Raw genomic sequence first — 13,886 nt, forward strand, 5'->3', positions numbered from 1 at the left:
TTTTGGAAAATTCTTTATCCTATCATTGACAAGTCACTTGTTTCTTCTTTGTTATAAAATGTTTGAAATTGCTTGAAGATTTATTTTTTCTATTATTTAAAGTTGATATTTGGATAATATATAAACAGATTTTACACTAATTTATGCACTGTTATTGTTGAATAATGTTTAATTAATAATTATTTAAATTGTAGTATGTTGTTTATGCATCATATGCGGCCACAGTAGACAGGTCTTTCTTATTATCATAACATTGCCTAGATTTGAATCAATACAGTCATTTTGAGATAGATTGTTACAGAGAAACCAACATTTCTCATTCATATTCTTTTTAAGCTCAGCAAGGTCTTCATGCTGGTCAAACAGTTTTCACTTGACCTTAACCTCATATCATGGATCAGGGAACTAGGTTAAGTTTTGGCAGTTAGGTGCATATCAGATACTATAAGCATTAGGTCTACTATATTTGGTGTATAGAATGATTGTGAGGTGCGCATTTCTAGCTGACAGAAGTTATTTGACCTTGACCTCATTTTCATGGTTCAGTAATCAAAGTTACTTTTTGATTAGCCTGCAACTTTTGTTGCAGAAAGCTCAACATAGGGATAGTAATCGTGCTACGGCGGCGATGTTAGCTAATTTCTTAAAAAAGCTTTATATTTTAGAAGGTGGAAGACCTGGATGTTTCATACTTTGTATCTATATATAGCTAGATGCCTCTTGTTACGAACTTTCCGTCAGTCACATGTCCAATCTCCTTGACCTCATTTTCATGGTTCAGTGACAACTTGAAATGTTAAATTCTCTCTTATTATAAGTAACAGGATAACTATATTTGGTATGTGCATACCTTGCAAGGTCCTCATGCCTGTCAGACATTTTTCTAATGACCTTGACCTCATTTCATGGATTTGTGAACACGGTTAAGTTTTGGTGGTCAAGTCCATATCTCAGATACTATATGTATAAGCAATATGTCTAGTATATTTGGTTTATGGAAGGACTAAGGTGTACATGTCCAACTTGCAGGTGTCATCTGACCTTGACCTCATTTTCATGGTTCACTGGTTATAGTCAAGTTTTTGTGTTTTGGTCTGTTTTTATTATACTATACGCAATAGGTCTACTATATTTGGTGTATGGAATGATTGTAAGGTGTATATGTCTAACTGACAGAAGTCAGTTGACCTTGACCTCATTTTCATGGTTCAGTGGTCAAAGTTAAGTTTTTGAGGTTTGGTCTATTTTTTCAAATACTATATATGCAAAAGGTCAACTATATTTTATGATCTTTGTGTCAGTCGCACAGGTTTTATTTGACCTTGACATCATTTTCACAGTTCAATGCTAAGTGTGAAGTGTTTGTGTTTTGGTCTGGTTTCTTTTAATTTATAAGCAATATGTCAACTATATTTGTTGTATGGAAGAATTGTTAGCTGTATATGTCTGCCTGGCATGGTTCATCTGACCTTGACCTCATTTTCATGGTTCCTTGATTAATGTTTAGTTTTCTTGGTTAATGTTGAGTTTATGTGACAGTTGTAATAAAGCTTTATATTTAGGACTATCAACATAATATCAATGATTAGTAAAGAAGCCGAGGCATTTCAGCAGGTGCACTCATGTTGAGATTTGGCCTTTTTTTCTGTTACTATATGCTATAGGTCAATAATATTTGTTGTGTGGATATATTTTATAATGTGCATGCCAGTCTTGCAGGTTTTATTTGACCTTTACCTCATCTTCATGGTTCATTGCTTAGTGTTAAGTTTTTGTGTTTTGGTCTGTTTTTCTTAAACTATAAGCAATAGGTCAAAAACTTCATTTGTTGAATGGAAGGATTGTAAACTGTACATGTATGCCTTGCATGGTTTCATCTGGCCTTGACCTCATTTTCATGGTTCACTGGTCAATGTTTAGTTTTTTTTGTTAAGTCTGTTTCTTAGAAACTACAAGGAATTATAGATCAACTATATTTAGTGTATTGAATAATTGTAAGGTGAACCTGATATTCTTGTTTGGTTTATAAGACCTTGACCTCATTTTCTTGGATCATATTGATTTTATGTGATAATTGGAGAAAAGCTTTATATTTAGGGCTATCAACATAATAGCATTGATTAGTAAGGAAGGCAAGACATTTCAGCATGTGCTCTCTTGTTTATCATTTTGAATTTTTTAGTAAACAATAGTTTAAAGCGAGAATCTTGTGATAGTTAAAATATTCAACAAAATATGGACTATGAACAAGTCAACATGAATGAAATACCAATTTAGAAATTAATCCCATCTTTTGTTAGTAAAAATATTCAACAAAATATGAATTAAGTGAATATGGATGAATTCTATATAGGAGTTGTTGCCATTGGAAGACTAACTTTACCAATTTTGTTCAGAAACAATAATGATAGAAAGAAATTGGGAAAACAAAAAACTTCAGCAAAATAAAATTTCAAAGAAATCAATTTGACCGATACTTTCAATTGACTGCTTATAGGAGTTAATGCCTCTGAAAAGATTGTTTTAATTCATTTCAATTTTTATGCAGAGACCATTAAAGATAAAGAGAAATTGGAATTACAAGTTAAGTATTAAAAGTTCTACAAAAGAGTTCATTGACCAAAATTGTCAACTGACTCCTGATTTGAATTATTGCCCCTGAATTACAGTTTTTACTAATTCAATGAATACCTTGCAGAGTGATATATAGATATAGAGAAAATAAGATCTACAAATAAGTTAACATGGTTGGGATCATCAATCGACCTCTGACAGTAGTTATTGTCCTAGAAATATGAAATGTTGTGCATTTTTGTCAATAACTGTGGGAGTTAGATAGGAAAACAATCTGCATAAAACAATCTTTAATACGAAGATAAAGAGATGTGGCACTTCCTGGTATAGTCCGAGATTACTCTGTCGTCCGATGGCTGTTTTCATGGCCCCAGCTTGTGTGGCAAAAAAGACGTCAGACGTCAGAGTAATCTCGGACTATTCCTGGTATTTCCAATGAGATAACCATCCACCAGAGGTAAACTTGAATGTGAATATAAGCATCTAAGGAAACTGTGTGCACTTAAACAATAAGGAAAACTCATATATTATATTTGACTACAAAAGGCCAGATATAAAAAAATATTAAACAAGTTGGTCAACATGGAAGAATTGGTATATTTCCATTTGGTTTGACTCTTATAAAATAGTATTTAAGTGTAAGAGATATAGGTATACAGTTTTGATTTTCGTTTTTGCCGTGGTATTTGCATTGTAAAATTTATTTTCAACATAAGTAATAATTTCTCCATGGTAACTTCAATTTCTTTTTAGCTTAAATGACAATACAATCATGCAGGAACATATATATTAGTTAGATATACTGTTCCCAGAATCATGTGATATATGCCCCTCATTTGGCCCCTGGTTTCATCAGGGCAGATTTTGATAAATAATAGAAAATCTGAAAGGAGCAAAAAAGCTTGGAAATTGAAAATCTACCTACCTCCAGCTGTTTGCACCAAAATCATCAGATGAATTCTTCAGGAAGTATTGCTCTTAAAGGGGTATTGCTACGAATATATAATATTATTTTGTTTGGTTTAAAAGGATTAATAAAAGTGAAATAATGAAATAATAATTCGCTTTTAGCTGCCAAATTTTATTCTATTTTGTCAAAATAAGCAAAGATATATCGCTGAATTATGCACTTGCAAGAGAATATTTCGACCTCATTGAATCTGTATTCATGTGACCTGTAATTTAACCCAAGAGCTAAGGATTGATTATTCAGGAATTAGTCGTGGTCAGCAATTGGAAGGAAACATTCTTACACAGGTAAAAACGAAATTTAACTAATGTCTTTTACCTAAAATATGACAACAAACAAACCTTGAAAAATTCAATTACATGAATTCGTTTTCTAATCATGTTTATGTTTATCCCGGATATATGACCGTCGGCAGTCTTTGGAGGTCATCTCGATAGTTAATACGATGGCATTTAGACTAAATAAAATTAAGAATGGAAACGGGGAACGTGTCAAAGCGACAACAGCCCGAACATAGAGCAGACAACAGCCAAAGGCCACTAATGGGTCTTCAATGTAGCGAGAAACTCCTGTACCCGGAGCCGTCCTTCAGCTGCCCCCTAAACAAATATGCATATTAGTTTAGTAGTAATGGACGTCATACTTTTCTCCGAAATATACACAAGAAAGTAAAATTAACTTGAAAATCATACCAGACTAACAAAGGCCATAGGCTCCTGACTTAGGACAGGTGCAAAATTGCGGCGGTGTTAAAAATGTTTTTTGAGATCTCAACCCTTCCCCTATACCTCTAGCCAATGTAGAAAATACCTCTAGCCAATGTAGAAAAACAAACGCCCAACAATACACATAGTAAAGCGCAGTTTAAGAGAAGTCCAAGTCCGATGTCAGAATATGAAACAAAAGAGACAATAATACATAAATAACAACAGATTACTAGCAGTTACAGACATACAATCTCAAGACATCAGAACTGATTATGGTCCCACTTACAATCACAGATTTGGTGGATATATCAATGGATCATAATGGCCTACACGTATCTACTAAGTAAGACGTGTCTGTCCGTCTCGGTGTCAACGAAGTTACTTTATACTATTCAACTTACGTTAACCAAACTTGGGTTGGGATCCTGCTAACATGTTTAACCTCGCCACATTATTTATGTAGGTGCCTGTCCCAAGTCAAAAGCCTGTAATTCAGTGGAAAAAAATATAAAGATATGATAGATAAAATAAATGCATCCAGAATTCCACATTATAAAGCAAACTGAGTAGGATGAAAAATGTTGTCCTGCTTTTTTTTTAGTTGTAATTCTGTCCTGCCTTTTTATTTTTTACACAATTCGGTCCTGCTTTTTTTTACTAGTTTATCCTGACTTTTTTTACCCAAATTGTCATCCTGCCTTTTTTTTTTGCCAAGATGCTCATCCTGCCTTTTTTTTACTCAAAACTCCTGTCCTGCCTATTTTTTCAAATTTCATCCTAGACCCCCCCCCCCCCCCCCCCTAAATATCAAATGGTAGCTCCCTAATGGGCTTCAAGAATGTGTCATATCCAAAAGTCTGGTCACTCATAATTTTTGTACCATAGAACTTTAATAGGTAGACCAATTGTGTTTTGCTGATACAACATGGGATTGGGGTTCAATACTGTATTATTTACCAAAGTAAGGTCACTCGGACTTTGAAATTGTCCTATGACCCCAGTGATAGTAAAACGTTTTCTGATTTGTGTTTGGTGTATAATATTCTTCTGTATCACTAAGACTGACAAAACTTTGAATGCGGAGACATAATTCATATCTCTTGCACGTTTCCTCTGGATGTTTCAACAAACATTTATACAAACAAAGCAAGCAAACCAACAAACCATTAAACTACACTCAAAAGAAAAATAGCTGTAAAAACCACAATGGGGTCTAAAGTGTCATCAAAAATTGCATTGCTGAAGTTTTTTTTAGTCGCATTTTTCTATGGGTCAACATAAGGGACCAAAGGGTCCCAAATAAAATTTGTTCATATTGTAAAAAAACGTTTTATTTATTAAACTGAGTTTACCCAATTATCAGTGTTTATATGTATTTTATATTTAAATGCTTTAGACAATATCATGCAAAATTAAAAAAAAATATGCAGGTTATTATTTAAAGAGCCTCATGTTGTTAGGTTTTACTAGTCATTTTCCCTTTAGAAAGCTGCATGCTTTATTATCTGAACAAAAATTAATTCTGTTACATATTTTGTGAAAAAAACCTTGTGTTGTGTCAGATTTCATTTTTTATATTGCCGTTCAGTATATTTTTCTACCCAGCCAGTTACTCAAGTATGAAGTGAGTAGATTTCAAGTGAAAAGATTGGGTTACCTGTACGTATGATCATGTGACTTACAGGTTAGAATTTGAATTCAAATTAGTTTGATCTTTACTTGGACAAAGACTTGCATTATTTCCTGAAATTTTTTGAAGACATGAAAAAGTTTAAAGTTTCATGACAAGTTTAAGGTATTTAATGTATTAATAATTATTTACTATAATGTATTCTGTTATGGATTTCAAACTTTTAGTTCCAGAAAATTCCTCTAAGGAATTAAAGATTTCACAAATGTTTCATACACAATAAGGATGGATGGGAAATACAATGATGATTCTTAACCATGTTGGTTTATTTATTTGAGAAGTAGACCTTTTTTGACTTGTTTTAACACTAAATGTTTCTTTTCAGTTCTTGGATTATAAGAACTTATAGTCATCTAAATTGGTACATGTATTAGATAGGAAAACCAGACACTATAGCCATTATTTAGATTTTCAACAATGGTAGACTCAGAGTATATATACAGTCACAGGACAAAAGTGAGTTCCCACTAAAAAAACGTCTTATCATTTCAACTTATTTAAAGTCGATATTTTCTAAAAGAAATTGTACATTCAGTAGCTATTTAAAATGCCACAAAGTTCAGTAAAAGACATTTAATTAAACAAGGAGGTTATAAACATCATCTCCTTGAGTTCACTAATATATAATTAATTGGGGCCATGGTATCTATTTGGAAAGATTATTATATGTAATTTCCTTTGGTTATATATATAAAAAAAGAAGATGTGGTATGATTGCAAATGATAAAACTCACCACAAGAGACCAAAATTACACACAAATTAACAACAATAGGTCACTGTATTAGTTCAACATAATCATTTTGCAAAGTTGGCTGTGTTTACGCAACAAATGTACTTTTCCTTTTCAAAATCTAAGGACTATTGGTAATCTCATTGGTTGTACGCAAAAAAAACCCACACAACTTGATAAGTTCATTGATTAATTTCCGTTTTTAAGATTTAATTAAAACCAATCATAATAATGTTTTTGTGTGTGCTTTTGAAAATATTACAGCAGATTGATCACAGAAAAACCATTGCAGCTGAAAAAGGCATATTATATATGTATGTAAAAGTAAATATAATTTTGTATTTCAGAGAATTTACAAGACTATCCACAACACTCTCATGTTGATGAATTGTTAAACCACAGAAACTTAAAGAAGACCTACAGATAACCTAGGCTGTATAGTACAACAATATAAAAGAATCGGCCAGTTGTGTTCATCTATAAGGTATCTATTGGTTGAATTTTATATTTCGCCTCTTCATTTTTCAACATTGAAATGATTTTCTAATACTAATATTAATTACCTTGCTTATTTAAAAAAAAAAAGGCTTTGAAAGGCATAACCATGTTGAAATTATGTTGCACAGCCCTAAGTTTTGAACGTTGTAAAGAATAATAGTGCATATGAACTTAAGATTCCAGAATATGATTTTTGTCTCGCTTGACAGAGTAAAAAAGGGAGACAATTGCATTGTCTATATTTACAGAGGTACAACCTATAAACTAACAAATCTGGACAGAAAGAAAAAAAAGAAATGACTGGGTTTAACAGTATAAACAATACTGGTATTAATAAATCATAAGGTTATGTGGTATGATTGCTATTGAGACAATTTTTGTTTATAAACAGCCATAGGTCATGAAACAATAACCATAATCAAAGTTAATGACACTTCCATGCAAATTTTTGTTACTAGTTATTGTTACAGGACAATATTAATATCTTTTTGCAATAAATATACATGTACTGTAAATTCAGAAATTGTTGAGTGCATTTATTATTGCAAATTTGTCATTTTAGACTAAAATGCAATTTTATTTTTTGTGATATTGAGACAATTCTGTATATTAAAAACATAGTAATAATTTCTAAATTTACAGTATTAGAATTTAAGTAAATAATAGCAATGATTAAAGGAGATGCATCAAAGAAAACAGGACCACAACGACTATCTTAGATTGACATTTTTTAAAGAACCAGAAATAATATATTTTTCCACCCTTTCAAATATTATAAAAAAAACTGATATTTTTCAGGAACCCAAAAATTGAGCAATGACCTTGAAAAGGAAGCAATGTGTACAGTAAGATATCCATCTTTGTAGTAACCAAAGAGTGGGGGTAAGAACCATGTCTATGATTACAGATGGTAAGTATTTTTTTGTTGGTTAAAATTTATGCATCAGGACACTATAATTTTTTTTTAGATCCTGATTAGGAAAAAAGGGGGGATGCAGGTATACAGCAATGAAGCAGCAACCCAACAAAATTATTTTTTCATATCTTAAATCCCACCCTTAGAAATGAAATGAAAAATGTTCAAATTTTTAGTCCTGCTGATATGAAAACTAGTGCAATGCCTAAATCAAACTACCTAATTTCAAGCAGAATTATTTTTTGGAACAGCTTCAAAGTTTTGATTTGCTAGTTCATGTCCATTTAAACAAAACTACCAGATGCAACTAAACATTTTTGAAAATATTTGAGAGGACACCAAGAGAAAACTTTCAATCCTTTTATTTTTTTAAATACTTTATTATTGGCCTTTAACATTGATAATTTTTCAATTGTTCTGGTAATTTAATTTATTCAAATTTTTACAAGAGAATGGAAGTTGTTTTGATGAAAATCACCTTTTATCAATGGGAGGTAACTTTGATAGATTTTTCTTATGTGTTTTTAAATGAAGCCCGGGCCCTCCTTTTTGGTAAAATTTTGGTTGCTTATATAGGGAATCAATGAAGCATGGCTGGAGCAGGCCCCTGATAGGCAGTCAATGGGCCCCACATACTAAAATTTCTGGATTCACCGCTGTATAACATAACCCTTTGCCTTGCTTTAATACTTCAACACATCTTTTTTACTCCACTTTCCACAAAATTAAGGCAATGATGTAGGATGCCATTCTAACAAAACCCCACAGCATGGAAAACCCTCAACATCACACTTACATGTCAAATGTGTATCCTACTTCATAATATCATTTAATAATGTTAATATTCAAGTTTTAAAAAGAATTTTTATTTAAAAAAGATTTTACTTATTTCTACTCTGCAGAGACTATTTCACCAGCACTTTGACAGATACACAGAGACTTCTGACAAATATAAGTACCGGTACTCAATAGAGTTTAATGCACTATTGGGCAACTGGGTTTAAGGATATGGAAAGCGCTCTATCATAGTTGGTAGTTCTAAGTGCTTTGATCTCTTAGATGAGGTCTTGCATAGAAACTTATGTTCCTATGTTTCATATAAATGTTCAGTGCATTATTTACTGCCAGCCATCTGATTGACTTTGACTGAAGACTTATTTTTAGTGTCTGCAGAGTTAAAATGAGTTTGATCAAAACCCAGCTTATATATTCCAAGTCTTGAAAAGATTTGATTTCAATTTCCCATTCATTTCATGTTTTTACTTTTGATAGCAAGGCTGAGGGTTTATGTTCTAGAGTAAACTTTTTGGACAAAGAGGTTGTCACTGTTCCTCAACAAAAAATTAACGAACAAATTTGTAAAGCTAAGCTAGAGATGTGCTTAGGAAAGACTATCTGTTTCTTTGAGGTTGAACAGGTTATAAAAAACAATTCATTATTTTGTGTATTTAATCCAGCTTCCACTCTTCTTTTAAAGTTTGAACAAAAAACATTTAAATTTTTTTCCCTTAAAGGGTAACTGGATAATTTTTTTTAAACATTAAAATAAAATAAATAAAGTAATATTAATTTGATTTAAGCAGCCACTTGGGTAAATTTGACAAAAGTAGTGGATGGTTGCACATATATACAGCATGGTCAGATCTTTAAAGGAAAGAAATGTCAAAATTTAATATAAAAAAGAAGCAACCACAAAAATCAGCATCCCTTACTAATTTGGTCCCTATAAAATATTCTTTCACAGGCAAAACTAAAAATTTTATGCTTTCATTTTTCACTAGCTTGAGAGAAATTTTCTTGAAAGTAAAAATCTTACATTAAATCCTCCAATCATGTAGCTGCATTTAAAATTCTGCAAAACATAATGAGGCTTGCGGTCAAATAGTTTCACCAAGGATTTGTATATTTGGACTATAAACTATACAAATCCTTGGTTTCACCCAGGTCCAATAGTTGGAAATATTTGACAAGTCCAATAGTTCAAAGCTTGTAATTTGAAAAATAGTGAAAATATTGTGTACTTATTTTATATAGAAAATGATAACTGAGGTATAAGAATGTATACTAATAAACTGTATAAAAATGTATACTTATTGACTGTGTATGAATGGAGTATAGTAAGTTTATTGTTCCTCATGATAAAACTATTGTCCTAAGGCGTAGCCGAGGGCAGTAGTTGTATCTGAGGGGACAATAAATTTACTATTCCCTCATATCCAGTCAATTAGTGTTTTATTATATTGAAAAAGACAACAGACAACAAAAGGCTGTGATAAATCAACTATTGCAATGGCAGAAACCCAACAATAACATTTACTTCATAAATATTCTGAAATGCTAAGACTACGTCTTGCACTGATGTCAACCCTAGATACAATGGGTAAAAATTACTACTCCTGGTATTTTCAAAATCCTCCATTATTGCTAGATCTGAAATCCAGCAAAATATGATGAAGCTTGCAGTCACATAGTTTCAACGAGGTCCAATAGCTGGAAACTATTGACTAGTCCAATAGTTCAAAGCTTGTAAGTCAAAATATTGAGTACTTATTTTTATATAGAAAATGATAACTAAGGTAAAACAAATATTTATTTTTCATTTCAGGGGGTAAAGTGACTTCAAAGAATTGAAATAAGGTTGGTTGATCCATTTTAATTTATATTTTTTATGTGTAATGTTTTATATGTATTTCTATTTCATTTTCAGGTTAACCACAGACATTTAATTTATAAAGTTTCTTTTTGTTTCAGATGGAGCCGGGAGGATGTTTCAGTCACAGACCTTGGATGGACTCCGTTGTAGCAGACTAGGGAGGGTAGCGCATAGTTCTCGCAACGCTATACAATAGTAACAAACTCATTCTACTCTGAGATTGTTAAAGGGCCTGTTTGATAGAAGTGACACCAACGTTCTCCAACTTTATTTTTGTTTCAGATGGAGCCGGGAGGATGTTTCAGTCACAGACCTTGGATGGACTCCGTTGTAGCAGACTAGGGAGGGTAGCGCATAGTTCTCGCAACGCTATACAATAGTAACAAACTCATTCTACTCTGAGATTGTTAAAGGGCCTGTTTGATAGAAGTGACACCAACGTTCTCCAACTTTATTTTTGTTTCAGATGGAGCCGGGAGGATGTTTCAGTCACAGACCTTGGATGGACTCCGTTGTAGCAGACCAGGGAGGGTAGCGCATAGTTCTCGCAACGCTATACAATAGTAACAAACTCATTCTACTCTGAGATTGTTAAAGGGCCTGTTTGATAGAAGTGACGCCAACGTTCTCCAAAACTACTAATTTATAAATTTTCTTTCTATTACAGATGAGGGCCAGAGGCAGATTCAGTCATAAACCTTGAATATGGCTGATTAGAGATCTGCTTCAATGGAATTGACAAAAATTTTCTCAAACATATCACTAATCTTTATTATCTGTTTCCATTACAGCGTTTATACAGAGAATATAGGTATACCGTATTTTTAATTTTTTTTAGTCCTGTTTGTAAGTTTGTAATTAAGAAATAGTATGTGGTATTAATGTCAATGGGATAAAGCACACAGATGAAAATAAGTTAAATACCTTTATAAGTATGGATGAAGAAAGACAGCCTACCAGTATAACCAAAAGAAAGGACAGACAAAAGTAAACAAAACAATACACACTAAAATGTACAACACCAACCCAATGAAAGACCAAGGATTAACTCAGGTGATCTAGGAAGTCGGAACCAAAAGAAAGGACAGACAAAAGTCTATTAAACACTTAACTGAAAACTAAAAATGTACAACACCAATCCAATCAAAGATCAAGGATGAACTAAGGTGATCCAGGAAGTCAAAACCAGACAGACAAAAGTATATAAAACTATACACAAACTAAAAAATGTACAACACCAACACCCAATTTAATACCAAGGATGAACTCAGGTGATCTAGGATTTAGTCATAACCAATAGGAAAGAACAGACAAAAGTATATAAAACAATACACAAACTAAAAAACATACAACATCAACCCAATCAAAGACCAAGGATGAACTCATGTGATCCAGGAAGTCGGAACCAAAAGAAATGACACACAAAAGTCTTCTAAACACTAAACTGAAGCAACTAAAAATGTACAACATCAAGCCAACCAGAGACCAGGGGATAAACTCAGGTGACCCAGGACAGAAGTACTACTAGGATTGGGTTTTTTACTACCAGGACAGGACAGAAGTTGGTAAGTAATTGATATGTTAACAAATCTACAAATTGATAAAGCTAAGGGTATTTTTTTGTCGTTCATTCTTTCTTTAATTTTAAGTGTGACAAGATAAAGATGGCACATAATTTTCAAATATAGTTTTTAAAAATTAGTATTCTTTGTTTGTTATTTTGAAATATCTTCATGTTTGAAATTTTTTAACTTCAATTTAACTTGAGAGAAATATGCTCCAAAATTTATTATATTGATAGACCTTTTTTCACAAAAAATATTGGTTATTTATTTTAACAATCATGTGAGTCAGGTTAAGATAATGATGACTCAGTCTTACTCCATGAAAACACTGGTATCTTGCATTAGGAGAGGCTTTAGCAAGGAGTTACCAAAATTTGTGTTAAAGAATAAATCTTTCACTCACAGAGTCAGAAAACTACTCATTAATTACAGAGTTCTGATAAGGGTGAATCAAATTCCCACGAAAAATAGTCATTATACTGAATTCCTTTTGGCTTCAAAAATAAATAACCTTGAAGTCTGTAAAAAATCCTTATGCCCCTCCATGATGATAAAAAAGTTAAAAATTTCACTGAGTGAAGGGGAGGTAACTCAGATGAAATGAATTTACAAATTTGAAAGAACTACGAGATCCAATGGACCTGTACATTTGTAAAGTAAGACCAATGGACCATACCCGTAGCCAGGGGGGTCAACGAGTCAAAATTACCCACCCCCCCTTGGAAAATCCTGGCTAAGGGACTGGGGACCATGCTGAGAGAAGTAATTTGTGTATATTATTTTACATTAGTGAAGTTGAGTGTGTACAATGTGTGGTTACACCCAAGTTAAAATTACTTTAATTTTTGAATTAGTTATTTTTATATGAAAAAGTTTCTTTAATATCTGTTATAAATGTTCACCGTTAAAATTTCTAATATTTTTGAAGGATAATGATGAGCAATTTTTAATTGTGAAAGTTTTCATGTTATTTATTACAACAAATAATTATTTGATCCATGAAAGCCAAGTACCTGTACTCAAAACATGTCTAATTATCTTTTCTTTATGAATGCAGTAACAGATTTGTCCATAATTTTCAATAGTTAAATTATGCATCTATTAATGTGCAACAACATATAAAGCATAATATAGAAGTTGGAGATTAACCCAGGGTAAAGCACCTACTTTATATTTGGGGTGTTAATTTAATATTAAAAGTTATCAATACAGAGATGATGATAGTTGCAATAACTTGAGATGAGGTTTATCCTGGTTAAGATTATTTTCTCTGTATTTTCACCACTACAAACTGTCATTTGATCCAACAACTTAAATCTTTTTTTAACATTGTTTTAAACTTCTATCAGTACTTTTTTGTGGTGAAAAAAAAGTAAACTCACAAAAAAAAAAATGAACGCTGAGGGAAAGTCAAAACGGGAAGTCCCTAATCAAATGGCAAAATCAAAAGATAATGGGTTTTAAAGTAAATGCATTTTTTTTTGTCCTCGTTTAAAAAAAAAGAATGTCATTTAAATTAAAATTTTCAGATTTATAAAGAAATAACTTTCCTAAGACATTTAAATTAAAATTTAAGATTTAT

The 13,886-nt window shown here is 32.0% G+C and overlaps 1 long non-coding RNA gene across 3 annotated transcripts; it reads left to right on the forward strand.

Annotated features, from left to right (window-relative positions):
- The first annotated feature begins 5,956 nt into the window (after positions 1–5,956).
- LOC134720557 (uncharacterized) lies at positions 5,957–13,061 on the forward strand. Of its 3 annotated transcripts, XR_010107754.1 has the most exons (6): positions 5,957–6,046; positions 6,267–6,397; positions 7,020–7,156; positions 7,969–8,080; positions 10,692–10,723; positions 11,531–13,061. It is a non-coding gene; the product is annotated as an uncharacterized LOC134720557 (long non-coding RNA). The 3 variants fall into 3 exon arrangements; XR_010107755.1 differs by lacking the exon at positions 10,692–10,723; XR_010107753.1 differs by lacking the exon at positions 11,531–13,061 and having other exon boundaries at positions 7,969–11,044.
- Positions 13,062–13,886: the final 825 nt, after the last annotated feature.

Source organism: Mytilus trossulus, chromosome 6 (genome assembly GCF_036588685.1).
Source record: "Mytilus trossulus isolate FHL-02 chromosome 6, PNRI_Mtr1.1.1.hap1, whole genome shotgun sequence".
Lineage (NCBI taxonomy): Eukaryota > Metazoa > Mollusca > Bivalvia > Mytilida > Mytilidae > Mytilus > Mytilus trossulus.